At 40.9% G+C, this 17470-nt stretch overlaps 2 protein-coding genes and 2 long non-coding RNA genes across 6 annotated transcripts in view; 2 read left to right on the top strand and 2 right to left on the bottom strand.

Annotated features, from left to right (window-relative positions):
* The window catches only part of LOC143416657 (uncharacterized), a 376067-nt gene that overhangs the window by 81970 nt on the left and 276627 nt on the right, over positions 1-17470 (top strand). The gene's annotated exons all lie outside the window — the stretch shown is intronic.
* Positions 1-17470, top strand: part of LOC106676470 (uncharacterized) — a 234236-nt gene that overhangs the window by 24489 nt on the left and 192277 nt on the right. The window lies entirely within an intron of this gene.
* Positions 1904-3843, bottom strand: LOC143414662 (uncharacterized). Of its 3 annotated transcripts, none has more exons than XR_013095334.1 (4): positions 3802-3843; positions 2999-3111; positions 2802-2913; positions 1904-2721 (listed from the first exon to the last, which is right to left on the bottom strand). It is a non-coding gene; the product is annotated as an uncharacterized LOC143414662 (long non-coding RNA). The 3 variants fall into 3 exon arrangements; XR_013095335.1 differs by lacking the exon at positions 3802-3843 and adding an exon at positions 3188-3356; XR_013095332.1 differs by lacking the exon at positions 3802-3843 and having other exon boundaries at positions 2999-3163.
* LOC143414667 (uncharacterized) lies at positions 3846-16782 on the bottom strand. Its single transcript, XR_013095340.1, has 3 exons — positions 16688-16782; positions 6174-6253; positions 3846-5678 (listed from the first exon to the last, which is right to left on the bottom strand). It is a non-coding gene; the product is annotated as an uncharacterized LOC143414667 (long non-coding RNA).

The raw sequence follows: 17470 nt of genomic DNA, 5'->3' as shown, positions 1-17470 counted from the left end.
AGCTGAATGCTCTCTGGTAAGAAGTGATGTCACACATTAGGATGACTGTACTCTCTGTCAGAGTACCAGGGCCTCGCTTTGACCACATGACCCTCAGTACACAGCATGATGTGCGCTGTAAACAGGAAGCAGAGGAGCAGGACTGAGGTAAACCTCTGAGGGGTCAAACTGAGACTGAGCTCCAGATGTTTCCACATGTTTCTGCTCTGCGTGTGTTTGATGATTATTTCAGGTATAGATGATGGAATATGACCAGTCTGATGTGAGCCTGCTCCTCTGACAGCGCCTCTCTGTGCTGCCCCCTGCTGGCTTTGATCATTACTGACTGAGTCCTTGCTGCCACTTTATTAGATACAGCTTGCTAACACAGGCTCAGACCTGCTTTGCCTTCAGAGCTGCTTTAAATCTTCATGGCTCAGATTCAGCGAAGTGCTGGAAACATCCCTCAGAGTCATGTGATCAGTGACGTCTGCTTCAGCACTGACAGATAGAAAAGTGCATCCACAAAAACAGGATATATAATAATAATAATCAAATGCTGATTTTCAGCTTTTCGGACCTTTGTCTGGTGCTAATCCAGCTCTGTTTGTAAACGGACCAATGTTTACTCAGGAGCACAACTGAGATAATCCATCGACAGTACGAGGTTAGTCATTATTGCTGCATGGGCTGGACTGTAGTTACATTGTAAGGATTCAAAAACTAAGCTTTAAAATGAAGATTGGTAATAAAAACATTGATTGTTGCCTTTTTTAGAGGCTCGTTCAGGTTAAATAGAACGAGAATAAAGTGAATAGTGAATAAAGCACAGAGATCGGTTTGAGTAAAGTCTGATTTCTTTATTCATGTTCAGGGCCCTGTTTCAGGAAGCCGGTTTAGAAAACTCAGAGTGAAAAACGATACGCAGGGTTGAGTAACCCCGAACTGTCCAACTCGGAATATTCGGTTTCAGAAAGGCTGATAACAAGTAGTTCAGTCAACGCGGAGTTGCTTTAACCCCAAGTGAAGCGCGCACGAGGATACATAAAGCCCTGATAAGCGGAGCACAGATTAAGCGAGTCACCATGGAGACGGAGGGAAAGAAGGCGCGGTCAATGTATTTCACAGCGCTTGAGGCCGAAATCCTGATGGCAGTATATGCCGATAACACGCAAATTCCGCGGAAAAAAGTAACACAGCCTCAGCTGCAAAAGAAAGAGAGCATGCATGGCAAAACATAGCCGACAGAGTCAATGCGTGAGTGTTAATTTAAACATTGATCGAGGGATTTCCACCCATTTAACACGTTATTTTATCATATGTTATTTTATTTGTTATTTTATACATTTTATTTTGTGATGTGATGTGAGCGCAGGTGCAACCCAACAGGCCCCAAACGTGCCTGGCAGCAAGTAAAAATGAAATATAAAAATATAGTCCAAACAGGTGAGGTGTAATTGTATTATGAGCCATAGTGCTTGGTCTGTTTGTCCCATGTAAATCAATTGCAGTTAGAGGCTACATTAATTTTCTTTCTGTAAGCACTTATTGAAATTATCTGAGCACATTACAAGTACATATTTGCTTACTCTGTATGCTCAAATGTGACCCGTTATAGCCAACAGAAAAAAAGCGGAGGCCCGAAAAACAGGTGGGGGTCCTCCACCACCACCACCACTCACAGAGGCTGAGCAGTTGGCCCTCAGCCAAAACAGTGGGCGCCCTGTGGCCGAAGGCATCTCTGCGGGGACATCCTCTGAGTCAATAACCCCGCAAGACACAAGTGCCTACATAAGGGGTAAATTCAAAATAATACATGATGTGCATACATCCTTTCTTCACAGTCACCTTTGCAGTGCTGCTCATTCATTTGATAAACTCTTTACCATAATGGATTATTTTGTAGTGAAGTTATTTTCCGACTGATTTTGCCTTCCCTCAGTCTTGGTTGTCTTTGAGAGCATAATGACAATGAAGTGTAAGGTGATTGGTATGTTTGTTAATTGCCATTTGGTCCCTTGTAAGTTATAAGTGACCTGTATAAACCTCATATTCTATCAGTTGATGGTGGTGGTGTACTGCATCTGGTGCAGCCTCCTGTTGAGCCAGACCAACATGCAGTTGTGAGTAATACTCCACAGATTATATGAGTTTACAGTAGAACAGCAATGTTGTTTATTTCTTTACTACAGGAAAATAATGAAGAAACATTGACAGCTGTTACAGAGGAGGAAGCAACAGAGACACTTTATGAGGTTTACATCTTTTAATACTTTGTGTACAGGAAATACAGGCGACCAATAAAGCCAGTTGAACAAAAAATCTGTTTATTCTTCTTTCAACATGTTGAGGTGATGGGTCAAAAGAAATGATTGTGACATATGGTGTCTCTGACTGCGCTTCCATCTTGTATGTCCGTGGGAGGGTCAGGATGTTCATGGTTTGGATCACTGCTGATGTTTGGTTCAGAAGGACAGTGTTCTCCTCTAATTGTGGCAATGTTGTGAAGAATCACACATGCCACAATAATGTCACATGCCCTTTCTGGGGTGACCCTGAGTCTTTGCAGGCACTGGAACCGGGCCTTAAGCATTCCGATAGTCATTTCAATTCTGGCTCTTGTCCTGCAATTAGCCAGATTATATCGCTGCTGTGGGCCCGGTTCAGGGTCAGGGTAAGGGGTAAGCAAATAGGGTAAACATGGATACCCCCTATCACCAAGCAAGTAGCCAGTGAACTCTCCTAAGACAGAAGGGTACACTTCAGTTCAAATGTCCCTGAAGCAATTGGTCTTTATATATTTTAAAGTATTCTCAACTCACCATGTCCAAATTTTGTGCTCAGTGTACATTCACGGAATATTTGTGAGTCATGGACAGAGCCTGGCCACTTGGCTTCCACATTTGTGATAATGTTGGCAGCATCACATATGATCTTCACAGTGCAGAGAACACAAATTAGCATCCATTACTATAATGAAATAATTTGTTAGTTTGAAATGCTACAGGGAACTATGTACCTGTACATTAATGCTGTGGAAAGACTTCCTGTTCACATAGTCTCCTTCATTTACTGAAGGAGCAATGATTGGAATGTGAGTGCCATCTGTACAGCCAATCACGCCTGGGAACCCTGAAAATAAATGTGCAATTTAAGTAGTAGTTCAAGTATCACCACATCATAAATTAAGTTTTGGTCATCCTGATACCTGCAATTTTGTGGCATCCCTCTTTGATAAATCTTGTGGGTCTGTGACCGGGGAACACCACAAACGAGTGCAGGAGACGTTTCAGTGCAACTGTAACATTCCTGACTGCCCGACAGACGGTAGCCTTGGAAACGTGCTCAGCGTCACCAATATTATACAGAAAGCTCCCGTTTGCAAAAAACCGAAGTGCAATACAAATAATGGACTGAGAGCATGTCCGCGATGTGTCACATGAGTAATATATGGCCTGAGGATGTTATTCAAATAACTTATAGATTGTGCTGAGAAACGGTAACGTTCGCACAGAAAATCATCAGGAAATGATAAAATGTCCGAACGCGCTCTAATCACTCTCTCCCGGCAGAGAGCTCTGCGGAGAATTTGGGCTTCACGATCTACTGGCTCTTCAAGGAAGGGGCACGCCATGTCCGACACTTCCTACTGTCAGGTTTCCGACAAAGGGGCGGAGACAGTCAGGGTTAGTTGTAGTAAACCTGCTAGGGGGCAGGTTAGCTTCACGGAGTGTGTCGTCATAGTGACTCACTCAGGCTTCAGCTGAACTCGCTTTGTGAAACCGAAAACCCAGAGTTTTCGTTAACTCGGGGTATACTTACTCAGTTTTTCCACTAAACCGGCTTCCTGAAACAGGGCCCAGGACTCAGAAAACCATAAACCTCATATCTAAATTAATGCACAGGTGGAAACACATAATCAGTTTTTCCTCAGCAAGTATTCCCAATGTGGAGTTTAGACAAATATTTTACTGCTATTATTCATAACCATCATCATTAATTATCATTTCATCAAAGCATTTATTGAAGCGGTTGGCCTTACGTTAAAACTTGTATTACAGGTGCAGTCATAATCATTTTCTACACACCTTGCATTTTGTGCTTATTTAAAGAGTTGAAGCTCAGTCAATTAATCGAGGGTCGTAAGCTTTGTTTGGCGCTATGTCCAGACCATCTCTTGTCTAAAGAACACACTTACAAACCACATATATCAGGTTATCCATTATTCATTTATCCTTTTTATTAAGCTTTGAGCAGTGGCATTTTGGAAAAGCATTTATTCAATAGATTACACATGTTCTTAGTTCAGATGATTACACATATTACAGAGAGCCTCTGTCTGGTAAAAGGTCAGAAGCGTCAACGGGCGGGGTGAGGCTGAGTGCATTTTGAGGTCGAGACACACACACACACAAACAGTAGTTAGACTCATGTCTAGGTAAGAGTTCAAATAATAGTTTGCAAAAGCTTGTGACTGCAAAATTGTGTCTGCCTAAGGGACAGTTTGCTCCAGGAGATAAGCGAGAGTTAGAAGATTAACAGGAAGCAGCCTCGAGACGGAGAAGATGTCCTTTTAAATGTGTCGAAAGTCGTCAACAGAACATTTGTGGTTTTGAAACTTATGCATGTGTTGTATCTGTTCGACGCATGAGGGGGCGTCATAAACAAAACCCCGATGTTATAAAAACAACTGCTTGTGTATCATTGGGCAGAGATCGATGCTGGTGTGTGCAGTGTTCATCTCCCCACATGTGTGTTCATTAAAATCATTTGTTTGTCCAACTCTTCTGGACCATAGTTGTTTTTGTTCTCATCCTCAATATTTGAACCCGTAACACCAGCAAAACCAATAAGAGGTTATTAAATCCCTGAAATCTCCCATTGCAGCCTCACAGTTTAGAGATTATTTTGTAAAATGTTAAAACTCTATTTTTAAAGAACTACAGCTTTTAACTCCAGAGGATTTTGAATCATTTTGGTAAACTTAGGGTTAACCCTGAGTTTACTGGACTATAAAGCTGGTTCACAAATTCAAACAGCTGCAGCTCAGAAGATTAAAACCTCAAACTGTCAGGAGCAGGTTCTGTTGTGTATGGATGAGTTTCACCCCAAAATCAACTGCAAGCATCTGTACTGATTTTGGTTTTCAGTGTCATTTTATTATTAAACTGCTTATTATTATTATCTGCTCAGAAATTAGTCTGATGTGTTGGTGAGTCTACAGTAATATTGTAGGGTATTGAGAGGCTAAAGTGAAGCAATCTGACCATTTTCATAATTAATTTTGTTCCATGTTGTGTACTTCAACTTTCAGTGTTGCAACGCTGAATTTTGTCATGCTGGATTTAACAGTAACATCGTCAACTGTGTGAGTCAGATCATGACCATCAGCTTTTCCTCTCACAAACCCTCTCTCAGGACTGTAATACATCTTACGATAAAGAGCACTATCACAGTTTGTCTCCCTACCAAAGACTCCGACTGCGCACCAGTTAGAGTACAAGCGTTTGTCAAAAGGAACCGAGAACATGACGGCTATTTTCTTATCAGCTCTCTTTGCAGCTGTATCGTAGAGATCGTAGGTGAAGACTCCAACAGATCCTCGCCCGGTGCTGCCAGAGAACAGAGTGTTGCCACATTCAGAAGGCTCAAGTTTGGCTGGCAATGGGATTTGGCAGCGTCCGCTAACAAGATGCAGACTGTTCAGAAAAGAGAAAAATATGAATTAATATTCTTATTCAAACAGGATCCATCCTCCTCCTAATGAGGCAGGTGGATCAGTTTGTTTAGAGAAAGAAACATATAGCTGTGAGGCGATGTGCAGGCAGCTTCTCAGTTACAGTAAAAAACGTTTCAAAGACAAACATGTAACTTCCTATAAATGACTCTAATTTCAAGTGCTGATGTGTTAAGTGTTTGTCTCCGTTGCAGCTTTCTTTGCACAAACACAAGTGTTATGCTGCTGAGCTCGATTCTACTTGGTTTGATGTGAATGTATCTTACTTTTTATTCAGCAGCACTCACCTGCATGAAAGGTCAGTATGTATGAGTTTGTAAAAGAAAGTGAAAAAAATAGATTTCAATTGCTTGCAGTTAAGATATTTCACGTGTAGACATTTGCTTTACAGCAACAGAAAGATGCTGCCCACTTTAGAAATCATGACTGTAACACTAAAGAACAAATGTGCATTCACCTGGGCTCACAAAGGGTGTACCGGTCGCTCTTGTTTGTGATATAAATGGTGGACTGATGAGCACCCATGATGTCTGCAAACTGGAGAACAAAAAGAGAGAGAACAACATATTTCTGTCTGTGGAAGCATCTATACATCAGTGAGAACATGGCTAACGACAATGCACATAATACAAATGCAATCATAGTGTCTCAACAAAATCCAAGGTGTTCTGGATGTGGTGTTCAGAGCTGCCTTCCAACAGGCTGAGAATCGAAGCCAGAAACTAGGAGATGCTATAGGTGACTGAGTGGATCATACAGACGGTCCTAAAGGGGGACAAAAACAGCTGCAGAGTGCAGGGTCTGTGACATGATCGTGTCATTACGGAGGCAGATGAGACCATGGTCTCGTACGATGTTACATCTCTCTTCACTTGCATCCCAGTCACGGAAGCGTTGGAGGTAGTTCCTAAGAGTTTACAGGATGACCCCAACCTCAGCAACAGGACCGCTCTCAGCATCGACCACGTGTGTTTGCTTTGGAACTGTCATCTTACGTAAAAAGGTCAGTTCTACATCTATCATTGTCATCCACACCTTAGAGGTGTCTTAGAGCAGCGGGCCCCAACCCCCGGGCCTCGGACCGGTACCAGTCTGTGAGTCGTTTGGTACCGGGCCGCGAGAGACTCGGGTGTGAAATCTATGGTTTTCAGGGTTTTTATCGGTTTTCAGCGTTATTTTGTTATCATTTTTATCGTTAACTCGGTTTCCCTGGGTCTTTTCACTGTGTTATGAATAAATCTTATTTTTTTCGGTACCGGTACTAGTTTTATTTTGTTGTATTTATCCGCGACACCTTAAAGGCCGGTCCCTGAAAATATTGTCGGGCACAAACCGGTCCGTGGCGCAGAAAAGGTTGGAGACCGCTGCTCTTAGAGGACTTCATAGGAAGGTTTCTGTGGTGGGCGAAAAACTCTCTCCAACGTAGAGGTCTGGGCATTCCTCGCTGCACTGTACAGCATACACCACATACACAGCATCATTTTTTTTGTTCTATTATTTATTTATTTTTTAATTTTGAAATTGTCCTTTTTCCACTTTAGTTTGTTTTAGTTTTTTCCAAGTTTAGTTTGTTAACTCATTCACTGCCAGCCATTTTCAAATCAGGTAACTCCCCACTGCCAGGGTTTTTGAGCATTTTTACTCATTTTTGAAGAGCCACAGAAAACTGTGTGTTATGATCATATAAACGCTGAACCTACCAAAATGAAGAACAGACTCTCTTCTTTCATCCATAAAAAAAGCTTGTTTCTACCATTTTCCATTCTTTAGTAATCAGCTGTAGAAGAGAGGTGGGTTCCACCAAAAATGCCTGTTTTGACCAAAAAAAGGGAGAAAACGAGCTTTTTGTGAAAAATACATTTCAAGCAGAAAAGTGCCTTTGACACTAATATTTCTTGCTTTGTGACACCTCTAACATATAAAATAGTTTTTCACTTCTATAAAACAGAAATAACACTGAGAAAGGTTATGTTTTATCAAAACAATTTATTTACAAATATATGAAAAAATAAAATGTACATAGTGAAACATTTATTTCTAGCCCCTCCCATTGAAAAACGTAATTGACGTCTATAGACGTCAATGGCAGTGAATGAGTTAAGATCCGCATTAGCTCATGCAATAACAGTAGCTACTCTACCTGGGGTCCGAGAAATGTTTTAAAAAACATACATAAAACGTGTACTACATAAAAGACAAAGAAAATGCTCAAAAGCAGCAGAACAATTGAAAACCAACATCTTCACATTAGACACATCTTAATTGTTTCAAATAAACATTTATATGACTCACTTTTGCTTTATAAATTATTAACTTATTAACAAGGGCCCGACATGCTCATCACCTAAAATGTCAACAACCAAACAAAAATAACCAATTCTAAGGATTATTTATGTGTAAATATATAATGTCTCAATTTTTTTGTGTTCATTCCTAAGATCAAAAACTGTGGAAGTGAATTCCTCTATGCTGCACTGTCCTCTGCATTTGGTTAGTTTGACAACCAGGTAACTTTAAACTGAACATAGTTTAAATTGAATGGCCAGTTTAAAATTAAACAAACTGCTTTGATTTGAGAAATTTGGAACTTTTATTTCAGTGGTGCTTGAACAAATTATTGTACAATGATCTAAATGTGACAAAAATAATGTTTACTACTATTATATTACTCTATTAGAAATGCATTTTCTGCGGTGCTTTGCAATGGCAACACTCCTGTCCATTGTCAATAATTGATTTATGTGACTGTCCAATTTAACATACTGTTAACAGTTAAACTGAGAAACTTTGTCTCAGAGACCTGTTCAATGACAGAACCTCCCACTGCCAAATACGAATGTGATTCAGTATAACATTTGACATTGAATCACCTGCGTGTAGGACAATGGTGGAGTTTTCTAAAGCAAAAGGAAAATCATTTGTAGAAATAAAAGTGACCCTCAAAGCGCTTTACAATGCCACTATTCATTCACTCTCACATTCACACACTGGTGGAGGCAGCTACAGTTGTAGCCACAGCTGTCCTGGGACAGACTGACAGAAGCTGCCATATGGCGCCATCGGCCCCTCTGGCCATCACCAGTAGGCGGTAGGTGAAGTGTCTTGCTCAAGGACACAACGACCAAGCCGGGGCTCAAACCAGCAACCTTCCAATTACAAGGCAAACTGCCAACTCTTGACCTACAATCGCCCATGGTAGGCCTAAATTGTGTTGTTGTGTTTGTGTGCGTTTGTGTGAATTAGTGCGGAGCAGGCGTGGTCTGTGGCACCGGTTGTGTTGTTATCATGGATTCCCGAGTAAGCAAGACTGCCTCACAGGGAGACGGCACATTCATTAAAAAAATAATAATAATCGCTCCGGGCAGAGCAAATCTTTTTGGATATTGCCATAAACAATGTGATTTTGAGGGTAAACTGGCTGCTGGAAAATGTCAAATGTTAGACGTTTTCTGAAAACACAGCGGCCTTGATGAGCATGCAGAGATGCCCACACCAGCAGCAGTTAAGATATGCCCTGATCAACGGCAGCCTGTGCTCCAGACCATAGATTTAATTGAGGTGGATAAATTCTAAAAGTAGTCTGCATCAAGCTTAGGGTTGCTCAAATTCAGTACAATGACATGTGAGATGAAGGAAAATAGGAAAATACCTAAACTAATGAAGTGCATAGAGGCACTTGACCTGTGTGAAAGCCTGTCATCCTATTATGTTGAGATGTAGAGCACAACTATAAAAACAAGCAATATGCTGAACCCTGTATACAAAAGCTAAAACTACAAGATGGAGAAGATGAATTAAATATTCAAATCTTTATCACTGTGCAAGTATTTGCGTCTTTTGTGCGGCGAACCAACCAACACTGTGTGAGGTTGCGTTGCGGTCACTTCTAAGCTGATGAGCAAGCTACACATTATCAGAGCAGAGGGCCGGATGCATCTGTGTGTGTGTCTTTTGCAATGGTAAAAATGCAGGCCAGGAGGAAACGCTGGGTCACATGACTATGTCGACTCTGCAAATGTAATCTTTTTAGCTGTCATTTTTCTCCGTGTTTGTGAATGTACCAGGGGTGTATTATTCATGAGTATTGCTCACAGAGAAAATGTGTATATACCTGCGCAGCGCTAACATTTGCATTCTCTTTTCTACAGCAGGGGGTTAATCATGTGATTTGATCATGTGATTTATAGCAGGACACACAACTGGTTAATGTTTTTTTCACAGGATTACTGGGTTTATGTGTGAAGGAAACTGTGTTTGATAGGTTTGTAGCTTGAACCCATCCGCTGGAACGTTGAAGACAATATAATTACACTGCTAAGCAAGACACGAAGTAGGCAAAGTTCTTCATGTTACTCGTGCACGGGAGAGACCGGACAGAGCGCCGTCCCTTCGCTTGACCCCAGTCGCTCTCGTCCGTCCTCCCATACCACTGTCCTTTTATTGAGGTTACATGAATATGCATAGGTTGATTAACATACGACGTCTACATACAAACAAAGAGTACCTTGCCTGTGTGTGTGTGTGTGTGTGTGTGTGTGTTGCTGATCAAAGGGTCAAACATCCTTGGTCAGGAAGAGGGTAGACTAGACCCCCCCCGGTGAGGAAGTCCAGCAGTTCATCTAAACAGAAAAGCACTTAGACTAAAACAGACGTAGCTACGTTAATCCTACCATAAAACAATTAAGACAAGGTACGAACTTTCCCATGCTCCCAGGATATAGGTGTGCATTCTAGTGTGGAATACACACCAAGCCTCTGTAGCCTGTTAAAGATCACACAACTTATCACTACACAATTGATTATACACCTCTAAGCATCTATGGTTAAATATTTCTAAGCATAAATGACAATCAACAATACAAACTCTAACTGTGTTTACTGGCTATATGTTGGTTATGCAATTACACTATGTTGTTGAGAAAATGTGAATATTACAGGGGAACTGTGAATGCAGTGTGAGACATACTGTGTTTGAAACCAGTATTACCTCTTTTACAGCAGAGTGTTAACGTTATGGCCTTTTTGCAGCACCTCTGGAATCTGTTGATCCAGGACTGACCTCCGGGATGCTTCGTGTGTTTTGCTGATGTTTGTTTCTCTCTAAGAGTGCTCGTGAAGGATTCAGCACAGACAGACAAGTGATGTTAGAGCAGAAGTGCAGTGATTGTGTGACATTTTTAGTGTTGGGCTCATTATCTGACTGCTGTCGAGTTCATAGTGATGACATGAGTGAGTGGCTTAAGGAAAGTCACTGACTATGGCAATAATAGTGGTTTAATGATCTGACAAAACCTGCACATGATACTTAACTTTGATGCTGAATACTTTATTACTCTTATGATCTACAATTGTTTGCAAGTGTGAAGTTTGATTTAACCTCCAGATCTTTTCCAGGCAATGGTAGCATGGATGCAGGCACCTGTGGAGCCAGGTGTTAAGCAAACCTAATATGCAACACATACTGACATCTTTTATTGCAGGGTTACAGGTCCGGAGTGGAGCTACTCCAGAGGAGGCGCCCTGATGTTGCCTGGGACATGAGCTAACTAACCTTTTTCTTTAAGAAAGGAATCGAGTTCTGCTGAGTTGACTCATGGGAGTGTCCGTGCATCAAGAGGAGGGGTCCAGAATTGACATGAAACTATGTTTTCTATGTCTTCTATGATTTAGCAGTGATTTGTGGGATTAACCGTTTATTTACGGGTATTAAACCTATACAAGTGGTGCATCCATGTTCGGTTTTGTTCTTTTCTCATAATCCTGGTAATCAAGGATGTTGTCATGGTCCGCGGCCCGGCGTCCGGGGTGCTGTTGGGATGCCCACGCCCACGGGCGTGGCTGCTAACCCCACACCTGCATCCCATCCCAGGCGATCACCAGGTGGACTATTTAATCCTGCCCTACCTGCTGCTCCACGCCAGTCCGTAGTCGCCTCTCAGCGGTAACGTACACCTGCGGGAAAAGCCCTTATGACAAATTATCCATCGGAACTAACACTGTTTTACCCTGTGTACTCAGATCACAACTCGGCGTTTTTACGAGCCACCTGCCTGTTCACCTGTCCGCCTGAGATTCGGATCACTATCAGCCTCGCCGCCTCGACCCCTTTTGGAGCTCCCCCCCCCCCCCCCCTCTGGTTCACTCAGCCCGGCTGTCACCGTAAGACGTATACTCCCCCTTCCCTCGTATGCTGCCTTTTTTCCGCACCCCTGTAATCTGTTTCTCCTTTTGTTTTGCAGCCTCCCACAGCCCCGCTCTCGGCGTTCCCTGCGCGGCTCACCTCCCCGGTCCTTCGGCTTTTTGGGTTCCACACGTTGTTTTTTCCGGCTACCCTCACGGGACACCTTTAGTTATAATAAAGTTTGCTTTCTTTATTCTCTCCTACCCTGGTGTGTGTGTTCTGCTTCTGGGTCCAGCTTGCGCACGGAACTTCGGTTCATGACAGATGTTAATTCATCTGAATTGCTCTCATTAGCTTCCATGTGTGCAGCTCTCAGCTGTTGAACAAGGTCAACGTCTTCCTGCTTTGTTTGTGCTTTTTTCATTTTTATTTTATTTTTATTTCATTTTCATTTCATTTACCATTTGGATGTAACAATTTTCCTTCGAGATTAATATTTTCTAAAAAGTATGTTTTACCAACCGTTGTTGACTAGTTTCTCAAACATGTCAAAGGCTGGCATTGTCTCGGTTTGCCGAGCCTTTGCACATGCTCAGTGTGTCTCGGAAGTCCAGGTGCCTCTGAACTGAAATGAATTTGCTCATTTCAATTTTTTGTCTCTTTTTTTTTTTTGAAAATAAATAGTTTTTGTTTAGTTTCTATTAGTTTCCATCTTTATTAATTATTATTGTATTTACAGTGCCAGAGGCTAGATTAAAGTACATTAATTCAGGTATTACAATTAAAACAGAACTCTTTGAAAGCGAAGAGACATCAAAAGTCTAAATAAATCTATATCTATCAAAAGTTCGTAAGCAAGGTTTTTGTTTGTTTTTTAACCCAACTAACACTACAAACTGAGGATATTTCCTCTAACACTGGGGCATTCACTATGGTGTTTTATAAATGCTGATGGAGTCATTGCATTTTGACTCTGTTAATTTAACCATGATCACTTTGCCCTGAACAAGTCCAAACATGTGGTACCTGGAATAAGTCTCAGCTGCTCATCTGAAAAATACTTATATCTTTCAATACTTTAAAAAAATGTATATATTGCAGCACGGTGGCACGGTGGTTAGCACTGTTGCCGCACAGCAAGAAGGTCCTGAGTTCAATTCCACCATCAGGCCGGGGTCTTTCTGTGTGGAGTTTGCATGTTCTCCCCGTGTTTGCGTGGGTTCTCTCCGGGTACTCCGGCTTCCTCCCACCATCCAAAGACATGCAGCTTGTGGGGATAGGTTAATTGGTTAATCCAAATTGCCCATAGGTGTGAATGTGAGTGTGAATGGTTGTCTGTCCCTGTGTGTTGGCCCTGCGACAGACCGGCGACCTGTCCAGGGTCTACCCCGCCTCTCGCCCTATGACAGCTGGGATAGGCTCCAGCGCCCCCCGCGACCCTGAAAAGGAGAAGCGGACGCGAATGGATGGATGGATGGTATATATTTATTACACAGAAGAAACTGTATAACATGGATTTTTATAAGCTGCAGCTACAGGAGACCAACTTTGTCCTGAGGAAAACTGTATATAGCAGCAACATGCACGTCAGTGTTTGTGTGTGCATGTTTGTCTGAGTAAAGCCCAGCAGAAACTGATGGTTGGTTAAATCTGAGTACAAGTTTGGACTGTACATTCGGTTTACAGGGTGTGTCTTTGAACATCAAAGCTGTAACCATGTTTAACAAGAAATATACACAGCAAATTCAAAAGTGTTAAATGTTTTGGTGTTAATAGTCTCCTTGCAAAAGTAGAGTTAATTTTACTCTAAGCAGAGTCACATTCTTTTAATGTAACTCTGAGGTGTAAAATGATAGTAGTTAAAATCGAGTGTTAAAAATGAGTGTTTCTCTGTCAAATCTGGAGGTGTTACAATGGAAACATTAACTCTTGACCTCTTAACTCTGAACTCCTACAGGGGCTATGACACCAACAGAGTAAATTCACAGACTCCGCCCCCAGCACAGCTCCAATCGAAGCTGAAGTGAAGCCGTTTCAGAACATTTTGCTCTACATATTTGAGTTGTTTGCCATGCTTGGTAAGTCATTTTTTCAAAGATTGTTTCAATTATTATTATGAGCTTTTACTTCTGTGGCTCTCTGGAGTTGAGACAAAGTTGTGTGAAAGGCATTAGCCATGTTGCTCGCTGATAGCATAACATTCTGTTTTAGCTAGCTGAAAGGTATTGTTTGCGGGCAAATACCACAGCCTTGAAAAAAGCTTGCATGTGAATTTTCAGTCAAACTTTTGGTCAAATACACCTAAAACAATGTCTAGAATGTGAAATGTTGGTATAATGGTGCTACTTGAAGCCTGAAAACGATCGCCCATAAAAAAAAAAAACAAAATAAAAAAAAAAACGAGCAAACAGCAGTAGCAGACGTCCTGACTGGATTCTAAGTTAGCATAGATCCCTCCAGAGTTTTGTGCACACGGTTTAGGTAAAAATGAAAAAGGTTGAGGTTTTACATTTAGTTCAGTATTACCTGTTGCCTGTGTCTTTGTCTTTTGGGAAAATACTTTACACAAGTAATGGCTCAAAGAGGATTCCTTTTTTCTTTTTTTTTTAACTGTGCTGCAATTGTTTACTGGATTATTTGTGCCATTAATTAGTGTCAACTAATTTATATTCGATCTCCGCACAGGATATGCTTGTGAAGATGGAATATGGGGGAGAGCAGAAGTGCGTTGAAGTTCCACAGAGGGATGAATGAAGGACATGCATATTGTATTGAAGAAATAAGTGATGAGATGCTGTTATTTGCATTTACCATGTCAGACCTTTTGATAAACAAAATTCTAATGAAAGTGAGAACATGTACACTGTTACATCTTTCAGAAAATGTTTTGAAATTGTGGTGCACAGTTCAGAATAAATGTTTTTCAAAAACCATTGCATCTTTTTAGTAAATGTTTATTTCCAAAAGAAATTTCTAGAAGTTCAGAACAGTAAAATTCCCGCTTTTTAGAATGAATTAGAAGATAACTCTTAAGTAGTTAAACTAAAATACTCTTTGAGAGTTAATATATAAACTCTTAACACCAAGTGTTAAATTATCAACTCCAGACAGATTTGGTGTTTAACACTAAATCAGAGTTAACGTACCAACTCTCCAAAAAGAGTTAAATTAACACTCTCTGGTGTGGACCCATATAGACACTTTAATAGTGTTGAAATCAAATCCGACAGTGTTAATTTGGACATGCTGGATTTGCTGTGTAGAAGTACACTTTTACATCAACTGTTCACAGCTTCATGTTTTTATTTATTCATCAAAAAGAATTTCTGTTTGTTGACAAGAGTTTTTATCGTTTTATATTTTCTAATCTGGTTTTTCCTTATTTTGTTTTTGTTTTATTTTATTTTTTATTTTTTATTTTTTTTTTTTTTAGTTTTGCAACCAATTATTTGAACACATTTTCATCCCTGGTGTTGCAGAGACATGCAAAAGGTGTCCTCTGGCATTAGTGTGGCCATGTTAGGAGTGGCATTGGGGTTTGAAGCCTTTCAGCCAGGAGACCACAGTTTCTGTCCTGTTTTAAATATTTTTTTTTTTTTTTTTTGTGTCCCGTTTGGATCTTTAGCCATCAGAATTGTTGTCTAAGGCCAAGAAAGATGCCAAGCGGATTTATTTTACCAAGTGGATCATCATGGCCTTGCCATATTGGTCCATTTGATTGACCTTTATTATAATTATGAATTTATTTTATTTTCAGTTGCTACAAACGGGACAGACATGACTGTGGGATAGGACAGGGGGAAAGAATGAAAGAAAGAGGGGGAGAGAAAGAAAACCAAAGGGGAGAAGGGACGGTGAGAAGGGGGGGAAGAAAGAAAGAAAAAAAAAAACACCTGGGTCACCTGTATGGAGAAAAAAAAAAACAGAAGAGAAAGCAAACAGCAAAGAGCAACATAATGAAAAAACAGCACCATCACAATAAACTAGCTAGCAGTAGATATCAGTAGATACTAAATAATAAACGATATTGTGCAGCACGCAAGATAGACAGCGCACAGTGTGCTTTGAGGCAGCAGCCAGGAAAGCTGTAGTCCGCGTCTGTGAATACCCGTGTGCATACCTGTGTGAACACCTGTGTGGATCAGCATGCTTGCATTCCAAAGGTTTCTCCATGTAATGATCTGCTAGGGAGTGTGGGGAGCCACAGCCCCGTCCACCAGGGTTTTATTTTATTTCAATTCAGTTTACTTCTTGTTAGGTTTAGTCTCAGTAGTTTTGATCTCTAGTCATTTTTACTGTATTGAGGGCAAATGTCAGAGGCAAAACAGATCAGATATTACAATAAAAACACATAACTCTTTGAAAGCAGGTGGTAAAGAACCCTAATGTATAAAGAAGGCATGAAATGAAACTGGAAACTACCTACTACTGGTTATTAGCTGTATTGTTGTTGATAGAAAAGGGTCCACATCACAAAATCCACAAATCCAAAAGGAAATCAAAACAACAAACATCCCCAACAGGCAGAAAACATGATGAACTAACTATTCTGTTGCTGTCATTCCCAGAATATGATCACACATGCTCTCCACAGTTACAGCTGTGAGTCTATTCAAATTAACTAGGGAGCAGCAGGTTTCTACTAAAACCAAGCTGACATTAGCCAGCAAAACATTACAGACTGGTTCAGTAAAAACACAACAGTTTTGTTCACAGAAAAAAACCACACAGTTTCTGTTTTGAAACAATTCAAATAGTCATTCGATGACTTTTTTTTTTTTAAATAAAATGTTTGTCTCCACTCATCAATAATCTATAATGAGTCAAATGAAGTAAGAAGGGAAACTTACAATTTCTTTAAACTCTACCGAGTAGAATTTCGTCTCCACACCCGGACTTTGTCAGTGTGTTCTTGTCTCAACTCGCGTTGAGTTTCTCCAAATCCTCTTCGGCCATGGTGTTTACTCAGTTTTTAATTTTTACTTTCTCCACCCATTTGATACATCAGATTATGAAATACCACACAAGCAGAGACAAGTCACATATCATCAACACAGCACAGTGTGAAGAACAAAGAATGACTAATTTCACCTTTTGTGAATCTTTTGTACTTCTCAAAACATTTCCTATCGTTTGATTGACACAGCCTCTGGCTGTAGCCTGCTTTAGGCCTCCTGAGAACTCTGAGTATCCTGTGCAGCTGAGTGCTAGACTTTGATTATGATTTACTATGAATTTTACACTAACTGCAGAAATAAGTTATAATAAAAATCTTCATAATCTCTGGGCCCAATGTGGGTTCCATGTATCCCGTGTATACTGTAAGTATTAAGACGTTATCACCTACCACCTTCTGGTGTTGGCCAGAGGGGCCGATGGCGCGATATGGCAGCCTCGCTTCTGTCAGTCTGCCCCAGGACAGCTGTGGCTACACCTGTAGCTGCCTCCACCAGTGTGTGAGAGTGAATGAATAGTGGCATTGTAAAGGGTCTTTGAGGGTCTCGAAAAGCGCTATATAAATGTAATCCATTATCATTATTATTATTATAGGATATTATATTCAACAGTATCGAACGCTGCGCTGAGGTCTAGCAGGACAAGCACAGAGATGAGTCCACTGTCAGAGGCCATAA

This window comes from Maylandia zebra, linkage group LG3 (genome assembly GCF_041146795.1).
Source record: "Maylandia zebra isolate NMK-2024a linkage group LG3, Mzebra_GT3a, whole genome shotgun sequence".
NCBI lineage: Eukaryota > Metazoa > Chordata > Actinopteri > Cichliformes > Cichlidae > Maylandia > Maylandia zebra.
Note: the sequence above shows the minus strand (reverse complement) of the source record. Positions and strands in the feature narration are given on the sequence as shown.